Raw genomic sequence first — 16,402 nt, forward strand, 5'->3', positions numbered from 1 at the left:
AACCGTCTCATACACGTGGGCCTTGTGCCATGTAGTGGAGCGGACCCGTCGGAAAATATCGCGGTAAGTGTACAAACAAACGGAGCGCTCGGTTCTGCACCGTCTGGAGCGACCTCAAATGCGTGTCTGCCACCTGATCCCAGGTTGGAGCAGCGCTTTATACAACGTGATACCCAGCTGAGGCAGGAGGGTAGAAGCAGGGTTCGGCGAGAGGGACAACTTGCGGAGATTCTTGACTTTATGATGCACGTCCTGGACGTGGCTCAGAGCCATTTGAGCCATTTGGGCATTACGAACAGTCGGCGGTAACTGAGGTTAATTCGTCAGTTTTAAGGGCTACAAGCAGATAAAGGCATATTATGTAGACACAGGCAGCAGGTCAGCTACTTTCTATTGCTATTGTATACTACGAATGAATTGTGGCTAAGTTTTTAATTTATTACTGTTATTATAATTTCCTTCCTCTTTTATTACATTATAGAAATGTTAGACAAATCATTAATCTTTTAAAACAAATTAAGCAATTTTCTTCGTTGCTACGTCACTTCCAAAAAATATTTACAGCCTAGGGTTGGTGTCATTCTGTAATACAACGGATGCCCGGCGACGATAGAGAGAAACTGCCGTATAGACCAGGTGCACAAAGTCTTGCACACTAAACACACACACGTGTATCTTAAGCCACGACACACGACAGCAGGGACGTTATTGTGCCAGCAATACCGCACCAATTGTTATACCACGTGTTTGTTGCTCGTTTCTATCGGCAGTGTCGCAATGCTGTTAAAACAGCTTTGATCGGTTTTCCCATTTCCTATAAGAGCGTAATATTTCAAGGTAATGCAAATTTGACGAATAAAAATTACTTCTCTTTTAAAGAAGGTTTATTTAAAAATGAAAAATTTTAGCACTGCTGTTATGGCTAATTGATATTTCTATTGGTCGAGCGGTTCTAGGCGCTACAGTCTGGAACCGCGCGACCGCTACGGTCGCAGGTTCGAATCCTGCTTCGGGCATGGATGTTTGTGATGCCCTTACGTTAGTTAGGTTTAAGTAGTTCTAAGTTCTAGGGGACTGATGACCTTAGATGTTAAGTCCCATAGTGCTCAGAGCCATTTGAACCATTTGGTATTTCTATGTTTTTACTCTTTTATTTGTGAAAGGTAAGAAAAACACAAACAAATATCGAAAAATACCTGTTGTTCAGAACAAGAACACCGGTATCAGCTATAACCGGTCGGTTTTTCTCGTCCCTATGACGTGGGCTGCGTCCACTGGGTCACTATGGGACCTATCCCGCGAGTATCCCAAAGTATTTACTGCCGGAAGACTTGTCACTAATACATTTTATAGGCAAAGCTACCTCGTGAATCAGTCTATTAGTGAAAACCGCATCAGAACCACTACTGCAGTTCCTGAGCATAGCCTCCACATATTCAAAGGAAAACACGACAGGGTACCTGAAATTATACAGTATGAATCAGAACTCCACCGAAAAACTTTCAAAGGTTGTTTAGGGTTACCTTCTGATTATTTTGAGATAATGTACGCATAGTCTCCGGTGGCTTGTTACAGAGTAATAACGTACTTATTCAGTTTGCTAACGTTGTTTCTAAGAAAAACCTTCACAACAGCGAAAAAAACCTGCAATATGTACCGGCAAAACGTACAACACAAAACACAGCATTTGGTTTCTTGTCGGCGACTACGTATAGCTGACGTGGTTGCCGTTGCTACGGAGACAGCTCAACTTTTCCCATCCGTTGGACACAGTGAACCCATACACGAGGTGCATACTGGCTAACTCGTCATCAACAAAACTATGCACAGTGCTGCTGTGTGTCACGGTTAACGCCGAATCGAGAATGCCTTGAAACAAAAACCTAGGCACAGTCGAGCAGTGCTGAATGCGAACGTGAGGGCATTATTGTTATCATGAGCAGGTACCGTGAGCGAATGGAAACTGGCCACATAGTACATATTGTCGAGATTTGCATTTTGCCCCTTTATTGTTACTTCATCCCCCTCGCCCCATATGGGTGCGGAGTGGGCTGTCAGCACCACAATATTCCGCTCTTCTGCCAAGCGAATTAAAAAAAAAAAAATGTATAATGAGAATCAGAAACAAGTATTAGGGCTGTTTTATACGTTAATTTAAAAATCGAAGATGGTCAGCTAAAAAACGAAAATACATGCATTTTAAGAACACATCGCATCTGCTGGTAAAAAACACTGAAGCATTGCGCAGTCACTTAAAATCCGAAGGACCTCCACTGGGTGAAAAGTATTGTGGTAGGAGAGGATATATTCTATTTCGTTCAGGGGTGTGGGTGAAAAGATAGATGGGGGTGTAAAAGGATGGCCGGCCGAAGTGGCCGTGCGGTTAAAGGCGCTGCAGTCTGGAACCGCAAGACCGCTACGGTCGTAGGTTCGAATCCTGCCTCGGGCATGGATGTTTGTTATGTCCTTAGGTTAGTTAGGTTTAACTAGTTCTAAGTTCTAGGGGACTAATGACCTCAGCAGTTGAGTCCCATAGTGCTCAGAGCCATTTGAACCATTTGTAAAAGGATAGGGGTGAGATTTGAACTCTTGTGCACTATTTTCATTACAGTACAAATGCAAAGCCACTGGGGGCAAGACTCCAAACGAAATGCAGGAACTCTGTAATAGGCAGCCGGAAATCCTAGATTACATATACGAAAATACTCAAAAGGTGTACCTGAACAACCAATAGAAGTTCGTCGGTGGAGTTTTGGTTCAGCCTGTATATTCGTATAGACTGAAGTATGTATAGATTCTGGTCAAGCATGCCTGCCCTATGGAGCTGTGGTAGTTGTTTGCTTTAGTGCTTTCTCCGCCAGATGAAACTTCTTCTGCAGCTGCCGTCATTGCCACGAGATAACAATCCAAATGCCAATTAAGTATGGAAGAGGTAACAGTACATACGTTACACACTCATCATTGCTATAATAATAAATTATATATGTACAAACCTTCCTCGTGAATCAGTCTACCAAAATCCTTACCGTAGTTCCTGGTATTAGCCTTCACATACAGACAGAAAAAAGGGTGGGGGTCTTAAATTTATAATATGTATACATGCAGTAACTTCAAGAAAGTGGTGCGACAGACGATGACTCCGACCTCCAAGACGTCAACTGTAAACTACACGGGGCTTATCTAGTAGTCGAATTTCAACAACTAAATACCAAGAAGCTGCAGGAACAAATTCGATTTCCCTGCATGAAATCCTTAATGTTTGTTTAGGACGATCCCGGAAAGAATGTTACCTTAATTTGCGTTAGCAAACTCCTACCACACTGACTGCAGCTCTGCGGGAAAAAATGCATTCAGTTCCGACGGAAGCGATAAGTACCACCATTAATTGTAGCAGGTTTGTAGAAGGTTTGTACATAATTGTAGCAGTCGTTCTTCCCACGCACAATTCGTGAATGGAACAGGGAAGGGGGGATCAGATAGTGGTACAATAAGTACCCTCCGCCACACACCGTAAGGTGTCTCGCGGAGTATAGATGTAGATGTAGATGTAGATATCGTTTTACGTACTGTAGGGCCACATAAGGTGATTAGACATAGACATGACGTTACTTGTGCAGTATCAAACTGGCCTGTGTACTTTCAGACCGAGCGAGTGGCGCAATGGTAAAACTCAGCAGTCGCATTTGGGAAGGGGCTGTTCCAGTCGTCTGATCATAAAGATTTGGGTTTTGGTTTCCCTAAATCGCTAAGGGCAGATGCCGGGATGGGTGCTCTGAAAAGGACTCGGCTGATTTCCTTCCCTATACTTTCTCAATTCGAACTTGTGCTCCGTCTCTGATATGCATGTACGGTGGTGAACAAAAATATTAGAACACCAAGAACACAACACATTACCGTGCGTAATACGTTGTAGAAAAGTCGAGCGGCTTCCAGTTGTTTTGGAATGGATGAATACGGGGTCTGTATGGTTTTGTACCTGCAAAATAGTGGCACGTTCAGGTAACGATGACGGAGACGGAGAGCACCTTTCTTTCCTAAGTAGACCATCAAAGGCTCAATAATATTGAGATCTGTAACTGTGGTGGGCAGGGGAGATGCGAAAATTCATCCTCGTGCTCACAAAACGAGGTCTGTACGATGCGAGCTGCGTGAACAGGGTCCCTGCCTTCCTTTAACACAGCATCACAATTCTGGAATAGACACAGTACTATGGAATGGACTTAATCGGCCAAAATGGTCACACAATCCTCGGTAGTAATGCGACCTTTCAGAATAACCGTGGGGCGCACGAAAAACCACGATATGGCTGTACAAAACACCAGAATTTGGAAACAGTGTGAAACAAGACTCATCCGACCAAACGACGTTCTTCCGTTGGTCCACAATCCACGTTTCATGGTTTCGGCACCACGTTGTCTTTGTACGGGCATTTCCAACACTGATGGATGGCTTTGGAATTCCTGGTCGCTCTGCAGTTCCTTCGCGAGTGCGACATTCAGTTCTGCGGTGACTTTTGCAGTTGTCATCCTCCTATTTTTCGTCACAATGATCGTCTGTCACGTCGTGACTTGTGCGATAGTGTTTTTTGCTTACCCTGTATGCGGTATAAATCTTCGACACGGTGCCTCTCGAAACGCCGAACACTTGGGGTACCTCGGTTACGGAAGCACCCACGTTCGAATTCTCTTAGCTCTGACATAATCCACTCACAACACACACAACACTGTTCAGATAACGACATACACTTGCAACGCACTGAGGACATTATAATACTGCCGTTCGTGGTCAGATACAACAGCACAGCCTACTGGCTTGGCTATGATCAGCATTTATGTTCAAGCATGTATTTCTCGCGGTCTTTCAATATTTTGATCCAAGTTTTTATCCGAGCCCTTTAAATACATCCTGTGCAAGCCACCGTAAGGTGTATGGCGGAGCGTACCTTGTACCACTGTTAATCATTCCCTTCCCTGTTACATTCACAAATGGAGCGAGAGATAACCATTTGTCTATATGCTTACGTATGAGCCCTGACTTCCCTTATCTTATTGTCGCTGTCATTACGTGACATATATGTCGGTGGCAGGAGGACAGGCCTGTAGTCGGTCGCAAATGCTGGTTATCTAAACTTTCTCAGTAGTCTTTCGGGGAAACAATGTCTTTTTCTCTCGAAGGATTCCTTTTCACGTTCACGGAGCATTTCCGTAACACTCGTATATTGATCGAACCTGTCGGTATCAAATATAACAGCAAGTCTCCGAATTGATTTGATATCTTCGTTTAATCCGATCTGGTAGGGATCATAAATACTCGAACAGCACTCAGTAATGGGCTGTACAAGTGTTGTGTACGCGGCCTCTTTTATAGATGAGTTGGAATTATCCGAATAAACCGAAGTTGACCATTCGCCTTCCCTACAATCGACCTTACACGTCCGTCGCTCTGCAACGTTACGGCTAGACGTGACTGTGTCAAGCAGCACACTACTAATACACGATTATTTGCTTACTCATCTGCTTTAACTTACATTTTTCACGTTTAGGGCAAGCTTCCATACGTTACAGCAAACAGAAATTCTATCCAAGTCGTCCTGTATCCTCCTACAGTCACTCAAAGAGAACACCCTCCTGAGCGCTACAGTTGCAGACTGCTGTCCATCCGTGAGATCGTGTATGTACAAGGGCTGTTCGGAAGTAAGGTCAGATCAATCGCGAAATGGAAACCGCGGTGAAAATCCGATGAAGCTTTGCATAGATGGGTTGGACAATATCTCTAGTATGTCCGTCGATCGTGTCAAGTCATTATTTTCAGTTCTGAGCGCACAGAGAGCGCGTAAAGATGCCTAGAAAATTGTGTCTCCCGCCAGGTATGAGTGCCTGTGAGAGATTTCGCCCGATTTCATGCAGACCAAACAACGTAACTGTTATGCATTTCCGTCTTCACAATAATCCTCGACCGCACAGTGTAGAGGCAATGACGACGCTCCTGCAGCTTTTCCGATGGAAAGTATTTGGTCGCCCACCATGCAGCCTCGACTCGGCTCACTCTGATTTTCGTTTCTGCTCGTGTGAACCCCTGGCTATGTAACCAGTATTTTGTCACAAACAGCGAATTGCAGACCAGGGTAGAGAATTGGTGGAAAGCACAGACAGCTGTCTCGAATGACGGGAGTATCGGAAAGTTGGTACAACGGTACGACAAAAGTCTAGGTCTGAGTGGCGACTACGTAGAGAACTTTTTTTAGTTTTCACTGTGGTTTCCACTTTGCGACCGATCAGATCTTACTTGCCGAATAGGAAAACACACTGAATTGTGTTACTCAAACTATCTTCGAGCCACTAACATATCTGAGAAGCTATTCCGTGAGCTCAGACCATTTTTAGCAGTCTGCACTATGGCACTGTGTCAAAGTTTTCCCTGAAACCTGCAAATATAGGATCTGCCTGTTGGCCTTAATCCACAGTTCGTGCGGTAAAGTTACAAGCTGAGTTTATCACGAGCGACGCTTTTTAAATCGGCGTTAATTTGTGAACAGAATCTTATCTCTCGAGGAAATTTATGTATTCGAGTTTAGAATGTGATCAAGAATTATCAGTATTTTCAAAACATACCGGCCCGGTACATATATTCTCTGCCTGGAACTGTAACTACATATTTCCTTTATGACGTGTCATTTGTTATACGCTTTGTCTGAGCTCCGTCTCGTTCGACTCGTAACGTTTGGACTTACCTTTATTTTGCGGCATTTCTTTGCTCGGAGCGACTGCTAGCACCGCGTAAAGAGGTTAACCCTTTCTTTGGGCAGAGTTGGAGGTACCGTTGGAGGCGAGGCCGTTAGAGGCATTTCGCCTTCGGAGAAAGCTGGCGGCATTTTGGCGAAGTGATCTGTGCCGCGGGGAGGCGGGGGCGGAGGGCGCGACAGCTGCCGGCCGAGCCGCGAGCCCCGGGCCGCTCGGGCGACGAGCGCCGCGCGCCGGAACGAATAATTCACAGGCGACTGGCTCGCTGCGATCCCCATCTGTCTGTATTTGCCCGGGCGCCGCTACCGCTGGGGGCTGCAGCGATTTTTGCCCTGCCCCGGGAAGCGGGGGCGGCGCGTCTCCATGGCAACGCGCGACCTGCGCAGCCCGGCGCACGTCGCAGGTGGTCGCTCGCTCCGACGCCTCGACGCCTCGCCCCGAGCGCTTCCGCAAATACCGCTCGTAATTAACACTTATATTGGAGCTCCCTCCCCACCGGACGGCCCCCGGGCCAATCGGCGGCAGAGGTGCGCGCGCATCCGCGCGCCCGCGGGCCGCCGGCCGCCGATCAATATGCAAAGTGACGCCGACGCTTCTGTCAGCCGCTGACCCCGCGACACCGGCCGGGGCCCGGCTCGCACGCGAGTTTTTCCGCCGCTGCTACCTGCCGCCTGCCGCTGCTCCACCCGCAACTCCTGCTCTACGGCCGCCCTGCGAACGGCACACGTGTACGAGAATCGTCGGTCCCCGATTCTGTTATATTCGCAGATGGTACTTTGTTAGTAGCACTCTGTATAATTCCGATTCCTCCTATTTCTTCGTCGTGAAAATTTCTTTGAAAAAGTAATAAACTTACCGAACCTAAAAAGTCAACCCTAGGAGATATCACACTATTACCGTGTAACACCACTCTCGATACTCGCATCGAGTCCACTAGTACGCCATTCTAAATACTCCCAAACATTTTTATGAGCTTACGAGTGGGTGATTTATCGCACCATTCGAGGTTCCGTAGGATGCTAGAATGTTGCTCTGTATCTTAAGCACTTACTGACCACTTCATGTTACATTAATGTAACAGTATCAACTCAAAAAATCAATGGCTCTGCACTAGTGTGAAAGGCATTTCAGTTGCGTAGGTGAATATATGATCCTTTCCAAACATAGGAAATCTTCAAATGTTACGATATATCATAGCATCTTTGATACTCGTATGTTTTTAAGCTCTTTGTATGTATCACAACATGTGGTGCGTGGTAGAAATCTTCTCAGTGACAAATCTAAAGTGTTCAGTGAGAAAAATTTACGTGTGCAACAATAAGAATGCAGTGGTAATGTATTCACATCTGTTGGACGAATGTTATGAAAACTAACACGGTACCCTTTGAATAAAGGAACTGAAAGTAAATTTGTGGCAGGTTGCTGTCCCAACACCATCAACATTTGTCTTCATATAACAGCCACGGTCTCCATCGTGTCATCATATGACAAAATTCAATTTCTGCGGTTATTTCACGCGGTGTTGCTCGACTGTTAGCAATGACAGCTCCACGCAAAAGCCGTTGCTCTCGATTATTAAGCGAAGGCCGTCGGCCAGTTCGTTGTCCGCGGTGAGAGGTAATGCGTCAGAATTGGTGTTCTCGGCACTCTCTTGACACTGTGGATCTCGGAATATTGAGTTTCCTAAAGATTTCCGAAATGGAATGTCCCATGCGTCTAGCTCCAACTACCATTCCGCGTTCAAGGTCCATCAGATTCCGTCGCGCGGCCATAATATCGTCGGAAACCTTTTCACATGGATGACCTGAGTACAAATAGCAGTTCCGCCAATACACTCCCCTTTCAAACCTAGTGTACGCGATACTACCACCATCTGTGTATTTGCATATCTCCTCAGTGTACAGATATAATGTACAAGTACGTACACACAAGGTAGGTATCTAAAGAACGAAGAATAATAAAATTATAAATATGCTCACAATTAAACGCGACTGATGATTATCACCGGCGTGGCACGAAAAAAAAGTAAGTATTAGACAGTGATATTAAATTGTAAGCAAATGTAGAAATATAGGACTGCACTCGCTGCCGTGTCGAGTAGATGAAAAATAAAACCTGATATAGATGTATAATCACTCCATGTGAGGACGAGAGCCTAGATGTATTATTGGCTTCCTCGCCCTTGTAAGGCGAGTAGTAGTTAGTCGGGCGGTTGTTGCCTAGGGGCGAGAGGCTCACTGTGTTTTTGCGTTACTCCCTCCTTGACAGCATAGGTGGTGGCAATTTGTAAATCTAAACTCTTTCTCATATTTCTGTCTCCCTGTCTTCTTAACACATCAGTTGTTAATTTTAAGGATTTCGGTTTCCTGATTAGCCCTAAGTTTTCGAGTATATAATTCTGCAACTTTGTTAAAAGTCAATAATACTTCGAGGCTCTAGCCCTCAGATGCAGTGATTCCACATCTATATTAGGTTGTATTTTTCATCTACTCTACACGTCAGCAAGTGCTGTCCTCCATTTCTATATTTGCTTACAATTTAATATTACTGTCTTATACACACTTGGTGATAACCATCAGTCACGTTTGATTGTGATCTTATTTATAATTTTATTGTCCTAGGTTCTTTAGGTACCTACCTAGTGTGTAGGAAACCAAATACTCTTCATTTTATGTAAATGTAAAGCTTAATATCGTGTGAACACGACCTGCCTTTGTCACTATGTGGCAGGCTAAATGTAAATGGTAGCAAATAAAATAAAATAAAAATAGTTCCTCAAACCATGAACGACGTATGCTCGTAGCCCTTTAAGTACGGCAGTTGCCACCTCGGAAGACCAGAGTGTCCACGACATACTTTTGATGATAATGTAAAGGCAATACTTGATCACCTAAAATGTTGAAAACAACATCGTGGTTCATGTTCACGGTGACCTGAATGAGTGGAACCAAGGTACGGTATGAAAAATACTCCCAAACCACACTACGTGTCTCCAGTCAACAGCTCTCCCGTTTCTGTGTTGTTTGGCGCACAGAAGACGCCAAGCTCTTGTGCCGCTGTGAGCAACGGCCTTTTACGATCTATCCGATTCCAATTTTCTGTTGCACGCAGTTCCATTCGGAATGTTCCTTGTGAAACTGTTTGAGGTGGACCTGCATCACTGATATCAGCAATTCCTGTCGGTTTTGAAACCAGTTGTGTTTAGCAAAGTGTGACAGTTGTGCCCGGTTCCTATCGATTAGAATTTTTATACGACCACTCTTCGTACAACCTGTTGTTACATTGCGAGCGGTACACCGTATCTTGTAGACACGTATGACAGTCCGTATTATACAACAGTAAATTGGGCGACTTCGGCACGGTGTTTTCCTGGGCACGTCCAAACATATCATCTCCTTTTGCCATTCACTTTTCCACGTAGGCGTATCTTCCTATGCTGATTCCATGCAACCGGCTGGCACACACGCGTTATTTTTCTGCCACGGGACCAACTAGATGTATAGGCACTGCAACGAACTTGTGACGTCACACTAGTAAACTTGCCCGCTACACTTCTGGAACGTTCGGCTCTGTGCAGGGATAACGGGAAATTAATGTTCAATTGAAAAGGTTGAAAGGTGGCTACACTGAGCCACAGCGCCAGAGATCGCGCTAGAGAGTATTGTTCCGCCGCCTCCACTGGCAGTGATTATTGAGATGTCGTAGTGGGCAGTGCTTGGGGAGAGCTCGTGGTAGTCAGTGCTTGTTAAGAACTCGTAGCAGAGAGTGTTTGTTGAGATGTGCTAGTAGGGAGTGCTTGCTGAGATGTGATACTGAAAAGTTCTTGTTGAGATGTGGTAATAGCGAGTCGGTGTGGAGATATATTGTAATGATTAGAGTGATTTTGGTCAATATATGAAGGTAACGAAACTTGATTTATTTTTCATTATTTAATGTCGTAAATAATGCTTCATTACAGGTTCAGTCAACAAAGCATCTGGCTTGTGTTCTGGGATTAGAGCGTAATTCTGGTTTTCTTGAGTAATTATGGTATTTCTATTTCCTTTAATTAATTCAGTATAAATGAGTAACCGTGCCAGATGCGTACGTTGAGTCATACTTCCACACACAGAACAGTTACACTTGTGCCTTGGTTTCGTAGGTTTTATAGTTGCTGGGGACTTAATTAATTAATTGTGTTAATGAAAATTTCCATTTCATTCTTTGTTGTTGTTCTATGCAGTCAGATAGCGTAATAATACTAGTCAGGGCCAACCGTTACGAGACTTCGTAACCGGACAGACAGCTACTAAATCACAAAAAATTAAAATTATTTGCATTTTATTTTAATTAAGCCCCCATGCACGTGGCGACTCTGCCAGGATCGTCCCTTGGAATCTTCTGATTGTAAAAATAGTAGACAGTAGCATTGTTGTAGTAATTTGTAGTTTATATTGCATGTGTAGATTTGGTAATTGTCATTCTTATAATGGTATTTTTTTCTCAGAATTTGATTTGTTGTCTTGTATACGCGTTTGACAATTTAGTGCAATTATTTCAATTGTTCGAATCGTGTTTGAAGGAAACATTTCGTGTGAATGGTATTGTTGGAGATAAAGAGTCATTGTGTGTAATTTCCGTACAGTGACGAGTTTTGTATATTTTGTAAATGATTACGCGATCAATGAAAAAGGCGAAAATGATGAATAGTGAGAATAACGAAATTGTTAACATGGCGAACTCGCCAACACAGGAGAAAAGGATGATGAATAATGGAGTTGACAACAATTTAATAAGGCGGGAAAATAGTCCGGAAACAGTTCAAAATTTTTCACAATCGAAAAATTCTCAGATTGCGTGGTTAACGGCAGAAGAAACGCAGCAGTTGATGAGTGCAATATTAAATTTGGGATCACAGATACGATCTGAATTAAAAACACGGTTAGACTCACAAATAGGAACAATTAAAACAGAGATGGGAACTTTGGCAACACGCTTAGACTCACAAATGGGAACAATGGAAACTCGGTTAGGATCTGAATTTAAAACAGAGATTGGAACAATTAAAACAGAGATGGGAACTTTGGAAACACGGTTAGGTTCACGAATAGGGACATGTTTCAAAAATATGAAAGATGAGTTAAAGAAAGAAATCAGAGAAGAAGTACAACCGATTTTGAATTCTCACAGTAATAGATTAATTGCGGTAGAGATTAGACAAAGGGAACAAGATAGAGAACAGGAAGAAAGAGATCGCGTGATAGTACAAAAATTTTCAGTGTTAAATTTACAACGTGCACATGATAAGGAAGAAATATTTGAGAGAATCGAGGAATCCGTACCAAATGACAGAATAAATAATCTAACACAACAATATGAACAGTTAACTACCAAATGTGTCAATACTGAAACCCGAGTCGCGACACTTACGGAAGACGTAAGTAAACAGAAAGAAAAAATAGGTGACTTATCGGAAAGAATTGAGGAGATTTCAGATAAATTGACAAATCTTAGTTTACATGGGGACAGAGATTCGGATGATACAGCTCCATTACCATTTGCAGAAACCGAAGAGTACCAGAACATAAATAAGCATGTTGAAAATCAGGGAAAATTTAATGAACGCGTTAAAAGGGAAGTTGAGGCATTACGAAAGCAAGTCAAACAAATCGAAGGCGAAATTGTTGGAAAAGACAGCATAAGAAATTTGGAATCACAGATAGCAGAGGGGTTTGAAGAAAGTAATTTGTCTCATTTACGGGATACAACAAGAGAGCGCCAGGCGCGCGAACTTGACAATAATCGACATTGGGACTGGGACAGACGCAGTAGGCCTTTGTCGCCACGAGGCGAAAACTTTGACTATAAACATTTTTTGACTGTTCGGAAATTTAAAATCTTCCGTAATTCTAAGAATGAGATACATCCATGTTCACGGTTAGATCAATTTACGTACGCACTTACGCCAAATTTGCCACTAAGTCACAAACTAAAATTTATGTGCAGCTATTAATGTCCTCAGGGGATTCACTACACTAAGTGAATATGTGCCGTAGTGTTCACAGGGCCCCGAGCTGTAGTGGTGCTATTTCCCTTTTAGTTTTCTGCACCGCTGCCTACTCTTTCACTATTCTTTGTATCTATAAAAACAATTCTTCTACTATCCGTCTATCTAGGCAGTAGGTAAAGAATAACCGGATTTGACTGTTTTACCCAAAAGTGACTTCGGAAATTACCGTTTGGACTTACTATATTTTCTGCAGCATTTATTCGTAGCTTAAATGAAATGTTACCTGATTATCTTCGTGACAATATTACTTCATATGTTGACGACATTCTTATTGCCAAACGTTCCTGGAGTGAGCACAACAAAATTTTGGATTCATTATTACGTATTTTTGCAAGAGTTGGCATTACAGTGAACTTGGAAAAATCTGAATTTGGTCGTTCTCAGGTGAAATTTCTCGGTCACATTATTTCTACAGAAGGTATTCTTCTTGATACAGAGAAATTAGACGCTATTCGTAATTATGCTGTTCCTACCACAAAACGTGATGTTCGTAGTTTCCTTGGTGTCTGTAATTTTCTTAGACGCTTTGTTAGATTGGATGATTTGGCCACACCTCGTTTACACATTTCAGTTATGCGCACTTTGGTCCCAGAAAATGCTTTCATAAATTACGAGAAAATTGCTACTTCAATAATATGGAAAAACGCATTCGATCTGTTCTTGCCAAATGCAAGTTATGTCAAAAGGCTAAGCCGCCAACTGTTTCTCACAGTGTACCGTTGTTTTCTATCATTCCAGCGAAATTAAAGGACATGGCTGCAGTCGATTTGTTCGGTCCAGTGGTTCGTTCTACTAATGGTTTTGCGTACATTTTGGTAGCAGTGGAATTGAAATCAAAATATGTGTGTTTTACACCTTTACGCAAAGCAACAGCTCGTTCAGTATCTAATGCTTTCATCAAACATTTTCTTAAAGAAGTGGGTCATGTTGATAAGGTTATATCAGATAATGGATCACAGTTTCGCTCTAAAATTTGGCTTTGTACTCTACGGCGTCGTAAGATTAAACCAATTTTTATTTCACTTTTTCACCCTCAATCTAATGCTTCAGAGAGATGGATGAAGGAAATCAATAAATTGTGCCGTCTTTATTGTCATCAGAATCACAGAACTTGGGATCAGTATCTTCATATTTTTCAAAACATTCTGAATGAACTTCCTAATGACTCAACTTCTTTACCGCCTCTATTGATATTAAAAAATAAAGTACCAAGAAATCGCATTTCTGAAATCGTTCCTTTTCCGCCTTCACGGAAACTGCGGCATTCTGAAGTTGTCAACCTGGCTCTACAAAATATTGCATCTGCGGCTGCTAGAAGAGAGAAATCAGCGAAACGTCCTGGTCGTTTAAAAATTTTGTCAGTTGGTCAAAAGGTGTTAATTAAGTCTCACCGCTTGTCTCATAAAGGAAAAGGCTTATGTCGCAAATTTTTTCTGCTTTATAACGGTCCATATAGAATTCGCAAAATTATTCATGATAACACTATTGAAGTAGAAACTCTTAAATCTCGACGCTCTAAGGGAATACATCATATATCGAACGTAAAAAATTTTGTGGAATGACATACTTTTGAGACATCAACAGTTGTACGTAAACACACGGAGAATACAAGGATACCGCGCTGTGTTCTGGTGGCGGCGCGTACTCAAAGCAACAGTGAAGCCTGCGCGCCGCACAAGGCTGTCGTTGACCGCAAACAATCACTTTCTACGTCACGCGTCTACAGCTGATCGAGCGCTCAGTGCGAATGCACTGACAGACGTAAACAAATACACAGTCTAATTTCTCGGATTAAATTCAGTATAAAGCTATGGTGACTTTATAAATTATGTTATTAACGTTCAGTATTTTTCAGGATACGGTTGTATAAAATATTTAAGACCTTCAGGTAAATTCTGTGCGTGTCCGACGTTAAGACGACTTGCTATGGAGAAAATTTCAGGAAGAATGTAATTTCGAAGAAAAAAGTAATAAACTAAAAAGGGTAACTATTAATTGAGTTTATTTTTCAGGTAACATAATTCCACTTAGGTACGTATTTTAGATGTAATTTGCTGCTCGCGATTACGTGATTCATACTTTGTGCTAATTTCATGTTCTATGAATTTACTTGTGAAGCGACGTGCTTGTGTACATTTGCTGATTTTGACAATTATTGATTAATGAACAGTGTTATTACTTATGTATATTATGCATCGCTTGGCTGCTATGCTTTTTCACTGATGTCATATTTTTTTATTATGTGCCTGCAGTGCTTATTTATTTACATTTTAATTGTCACCTGATTAATTGTGCTGATATGGTTACGTATGTAAGTTATACTTTGTGATTTATCTGCTTGCGCCTTCATGTTTACTTATTAAGATTACGTATGAACATTTATTTGCTTATGCTGATATGATGATAATGACCTGTTTATTAGGTAAGATGTATATTTGCTGCTTTGCGTATGGATTGCATATTAACACATTTCCTTTTGTTGTCATAACCGCCGGCCGAAGTGGCCGTGCGGTTAAAGGCGCTGCAGTCCGGAGCCGCAAGACCGCTAAGGTCGCAGGTTCGAATCCTGCCTCGGGCATGGATGTTTGTGATGTCCTTAGGTTAGTTAGGTTTAACTAGTTCTAAGTTCTAGGGGACTAATGACCTCAGCAGTTGAGTCCCATAGTGCTCATAGCCATTTGAACCATTTTTTGTCATAACTATTCTTTAATTTGCTATATATAGAAATGCTGATATGAGGTGTACGTACATGGAGTTTAGGCCACAGTATGGTATTAATTATAGATTGTTCGCTTGACGGAGACTCGTTATAGGGATTGTGCTGCATCCACTTGTTGACATTCTGTTCTCTACTGGTATATTTACTCGCTATTGCATGTTTTGCTTACGCTCAGTGCCTTATATTTTTAAGATAAGAAAATGAACTGCTATAATTCGACGAACGACATTAGTACAAGAAACTTCATAGAAGTCACATGAGCTGGAGGTTTTATGGAAGCTGTATAAATTTATGCTAATAGGAAGGAAGCTAACGACATGACATACCAACACTAGGTTTAGACCATTGACAGTTATTACACTGCATTCTTCGTGAGCAATTGAAATAGGAAGTGACACTCGACACAAATAATACTCCACATGTTTGTTTCTGCCATGATTTTTGAAGTGCTGTACACACTGAAATATCACCATCATTAACACTTCGTAATCGTACTTACTTACTGAAAGTTATTCAAACTAAAGTCTGTTAGAGGTCATGTATGCATTTCTTTTATTTAGCGATGGACGAGGAACCAAAATGTATCTTATAATTTATAATGAGTAGAAGATTTGGGTCAGATGGATTATACAGAGGTTGTGTGTGGACACTGTGTCTTCGGATTGTATGGGATGCTGAATTGAAGTTGCACTAGGATTTTGTCTGTACTTGTTCGAGGAGACTGACTAGAGGAAAGAGTTGTTATGGAAGTGAAATGATATTGGTGCTGAGGTTTATATGTATCGACGTATTATCGAGGTATTGAGATTATGTGAAGTTGATGATTATTGGAGTTTCGTGGACAAGAGGTAAGGTAAATGAGGTATTATTGAAGTATTGAGATTATGTAATGCT

The sequence above is a fragment of the Schistocerca nitens genome, chromosome 3 (genome assembly GCF_023898315.1).
Source record: "Schistocerca nitens isolate TAMUIC-IGC-003100 chromosome 3, iqSchNite1.1, whole genome shotgun sequence".
Taxonomy (NCBI): Eukaryota; Metazoa; Arthropoda; class Insecta; order Orthoptera; family Acrididae; genus Schistocerca; species Schistocerca nitens.